Source organism: Salvia splendens, chromosome 4, assembly GCF_004379255.2.
Source record: "Salvia splendens isolate huo1 chromosome 4, SspV2, whole genome shotgun sequence".
NCBI lineage: Eukaryota > Viridiplantae > Streptophyta > Magnoliopsida > Lamiales > Lamiaceae > Salvia > Salvia splendens.
Window position 1 is genome coordinate 16,349,110 of NC_056035.1, and position 5,230 is coordinate 16,354,339.

The window sequence follows — 5,230 nt, forward strand, 5'->3', positions numbered from 1 at the left end:
TATTAGTCGAGCTACATTATATGCAATCCACATTATTAAACCAAAACGGGTTACATTATTAGTCGAGCTATATTATTAGACTACACAATCTACATTATTAGATGACACGTGATATTAATCTAACAGTTACATCACAAGATCCAATGACTGAGATTTGCTTTGATTTTTGACAAAATTTCACTTATTAATTTGATCAGGTACCTTCCCTTTCAGTTCAAAATTGTCAAGATGTGTGTACTTTATTGATTTGATCACGTACCTTCCTTTTCAGTTCAAAATTGTCAAGATGTGTGTACTCAAATGTTAGGACTCTTACTCACGTAAGAACATATTTTATTTACTTAGTATAAATTATAGAATACTTGTAATTCAAAGTATCCTCCGTATATTTATTTTGGAATAAAAATTCTACTCTAATTATATAATTAATTTCAGCTGTACATAGGATCGCACATTCGCAACCACAACAACCTTACACATAATTGAACAAACAAGGTACGATTCGGAAATACCATATGATCGAAGTAATTAAACATCTTAGGATTACTTGTTCAAAAAAGTCACACTAATTACAATATTGCAAAAGATGGGTCGTTACAATATTCCTCTTTATATGTTAACAAAAATGAAATAACATCTTACAAACAAAATAATTTTTAGTTATGAAAGGATATTAACATTCTGTTAGTGAAGTTATGAATATATCGATATATAGTAACTACAATAACATAATTTGGTCCAAAACAAACGATAGCAATTTCCAAATTTGACTTTATATGTTGGGGTGTATTTCCACATTTTCCATTTTACATGCACCCCTCGTCCCTGAAAAGTATGAACATTTGGTTCGACATGAATTTTCATGTATAACTGGTAAAGTAATAGAGGTGGATAAAGTTAAGTAAGAGAGATAGACAAAGGGTAGTGTAAGTAGTATTAGTGCATAATGAGCTCCACATTATTAGTAGTGTAGTGTGTTGATATAAGTTATAAATAAAATGATGTGTAAGGGTAATGTGTTGTTTAACTATTCCAAAATTAGAAAAGGGATGCTTTTCAGGTATGAACTAATAAGGAAACAGTTCATATTTTTAAGGATATGAGAGTATAACGGATTCAAAGTGAATTTTCAATGTTACAACTAGATCAATACATGATCAAATAAACATTTATTTTGTAGTAATAAAGTATGTGCGCAAAAAATAATCATCATAATAAGTCGTTCATTTCATTTTATTCAATTTTCATTAGAAAAGATAAAATTCATTGGGTAGCTTCCCAGTAATACATCCTAGACAAGCCCATCCTGTCTAGCAACCCAATTACAAGTCCCGTCACATAAACTATCGATATTAGAAGTAAATGCATCAAATGCCTTTTGAAATGTATTGCCCCACCATAAATGACAGAAGAAAAGAGTAGTTTCCTAGGAATTTTGGCAGAAACTCCAATGTAAATCATCATGCGTGTGAAGAATATGAAATCCAATATCATCATCACTAATGCACCCGCAGTGGACGAGAGGAGTTCGGAGCACGAGTGTTTGAACGAAGATCATTAATAACATGAATTCTATATTTCGCAGTGATACAACTAAAACTAGTATGACAAATACCAAGATTCAAAATAAGGACCATTTTCATCTTGGTGTATTCCATTAATGCTTAAAATAATGAATAACTAGTATGACTTTGCTATAATTTATCTTGTTAATTTCAGAGGCTTTATAGAGGTTAGGATTTGCATAGATGGTCATGATTTGATGGGATGATTAAATACCGATATAAGTTGATCATAGTATTAAATTATTTCCTCCTTTGTGTAATATGCTACTATATAGATCTTATACGTATTTTCTTGTTTATGTAATATGCTATATAAAATCTGAGGGCAGTGATAGAATGCAAACTGCATCTACCCTATAAACTCTAAACCATGATCTAGACCGTTAGAATTCAAGATTTGATGTCAACAGATGACAAATAATGCTCAACAGAAAATGTCAACACAACGACAAAATTTAGGGTGGGACCCATTTTCCACTTACACTCAATTTTAGGAAAGTTCATTTCTCATTTAATTTACTAATTTTGCATTAAAACTCGCGTCGTTCCAAAAGTTTCTATTTTTAGGAACGACTGGAATACTATGAATTTATAAAATGTTTATGATTATCTCAATTTTATGAAAGATTCAATAGAATTCTACTCTTATGATATGTGATTTATAAGAAGAATATTAGTATAAAATTTATAATATATTTGTGATTGTTGCTATTTTATAAACATGATAACATATGATTCAAGAAAAATATGTCAACTTGCGCATAATATGTTTTTTTGTTAATGGACAAATTGACAATAACTTTGTACTACTGCTAAATTTATTTCTATACACCTCATGCAACTTCAATATACACAACATGCAAACTTAAGAAGAAAGACAAGAAGCAATATATCATGTACATATCTTCTTCGTATTTCTCAGGTCGGTCTTTATTATCATAACCACTATTATCTTCTAACTGCCTGACTACTTTTCATCAACCTCCTCCAGGTCTCTTGTTGTCTTCTGTTTGCTCCCAATTATAACTATAGATCATTTCATATTCATTGAACAGTTACAGTCAGCACTATGAAAACAAATATGTAATTTTTATATACAAATCAATAACTATATGTAACACCCGTAAAAAAAAAAAAAGAAAAAAAAATCAAATAAATCTAATTAAATATTTTCCTAGTTGACTTGGTCAAATATATTTCTCTAAACCATATCACCTAACGATTTCCCCATATCTATACTCCCTAAAATCTCTCCAACCACCAAATCCATCAATATCTATCAGTTTTGCATATATATCCAATCAATCCCACGATCTTTCTACACATAAATTCAATACCAAGAAAAACCAGGAACTAAAATTTAGAGAAAGAACCGAGTTGGAGAAGAGAGTTTTCTGCCGCCTAAGAAGGTAATCACCGATCAATTCCCAGCCTTGATTTCCTTGCATTCATTTAGGAAAACTCGAATTTTGGAGCATGAAATCTGTAGTATTCGGACAGTAGGTTCCGACGCATGTTTGACTGACCAAACGAACTCCTTTTTATACGATTCTTTTTTCTGAGTAAACCTTAAGGTGTCTTCTGTGCGGTGTGTGAATTTCAACCTATTTGGACGAAAGATGTATTTTTGGTGAATTTTTGAAGTTGACTGCGCAGTTCTGCCAGAAATTATTTTTCTCGACCAGGGAGTTACGTTTTCGATTTGACCAACCTAAAAAGATTATTTTGATGTAAAATTTTAATTGAATGATATTTTATGTGTCTACTGTATTGTGGAAAAGTTTCAGCCCCAACGGAGACCGGATGAATTTTAAATGATTTTTACAAACCAACCGCGCAATTCTGCCAGTTTTGTTGTTAGGTGAAAATATCACTTGTTGCTAAGTTTTAATGAATTATATGATGCATGTATGATTTAAGAAGGTATCCTATGGCATGATTATGTGTAACACGTTGAGAAGTATTATGGCATGTGTTTCCTTATGTTGATGAACGTTCGGGAATGGGCAATCTAAGAAAACGATGAAAGGAACGATAGGACATGCATGATAATTGTAATAATGGAAAACCTGATTGTGTGGTGATATTGACAAGGGTTGTTGCACGTACGAGGGTACCAAGAGTAAAAGGTTGCGTAAAGTCGTGATTGTGCGGTATAAGCAAGCGAGGTGGGCTTTCTTTTTAAATAAGGGCAATGCCCAAAGTATATTTTTATGTGAAAATGATATGAATATTTGTCATGCCGTGTTTTGTTTTATTCTATGGAACCTATCTGATGTGGCTTTTGCCATCAATGGATAATCGAATTCGGGTCTGTCTAGGGAGTGAGTCCCTATTCAGGCTAGTGTACACCTATGGAGATCGTGAGCCGTCTTTTGGGTCGGCCGGTCTAGTGACTTGGAATGTGGCCACGTTCCTTGTCATCAATGGATCAGATATGGGAGATAGCTATGGGAAAATGGTTGATCAACCGAATTTTACAATGGAAATGATTTTAGTGTCTCGGGCATTTTCAAAGTTAAACCCGAGGTCACTCAATGGTGGCATGATAAATACTTTTTATAAAATGATTTCGGCATGAGTCCACTGAGTGCATCAAGTACTCAGCCCTGCTTTTCTTTTAAAAAATTGCAGGTTGAGCGTGACGGGTGCGGTGGGTGTTGAGCAAGACCGTTGAAGAAATTAAGTGTTTAGAATGTGTCATGTCTTCACACGTGGCATATTCCTTCTCTCAAATGCTTCCGCTAAGTAGTTGTCTTTCTTTTGAGTTCTCGTATCGTTGAGGTAATATTCATTTTTGAGTTGTTGAAAGTTGATTGTTGAGATACTCTGATTTTATTCGAGTTATTCCCATTTGTTTCGAGCTATGGTCGAGTTGTGTTGTTTTTTCCCTTTCTTCCCCGCTTCTTTAATCCTCCCCTAGTCGCGATCAACCGTGTTTTCTATCCTTAGAAAATGCGGGCGTGACACTATATAAATTGTACAACCAAGATTGAATCAGGAAAATCATAAAACAACAAAATGCAATCACTAACACACTAACCAGCTTCTGATTATTATAAATACAAGTAATAAATCATTACTCAATCACTACAATGCTCAATGTACAACAATCAAATCATACCCAATATTGAATCAAGCAAATTGTATGGCAAAAAATGCAATATGTATCACATTAATAATCTTGAATGTCCATTAAAATCGATTTATAGCTGATGCAACAAAATAGTCTATGTTAACAACAACTAAACTGGCGATTATACTAGCACAAACTCAGGAATAAGCAAGGCACACCTCTAGCACAAAAATGCAAGCAAAAATCGTAACAAATCGACTCCAAAACAAGACATTAATAATCGTTACCAAATAATATCATCTAACAAAAAATGCAATCAATTGACCTGCAGAATGTTGCGACAAAAAACTGCACAAACCAATTCCTTAAGAAGCAAATAATCGAGAGCAACAATACAATAAATTAACCCTAATAATGCAACCGGAAATGTAACAAACCGATTGAACCTATATCATGAATAATCAACACAACAAACTATTATCAAATACAAATTGCAATCAAATAAACTGCACAAAATTTCAACAAAAAAGCACAAAAGAATTCCTTCTCAAGCAAATAATCGATAAAAAAATGCAATCAATTAAACCAA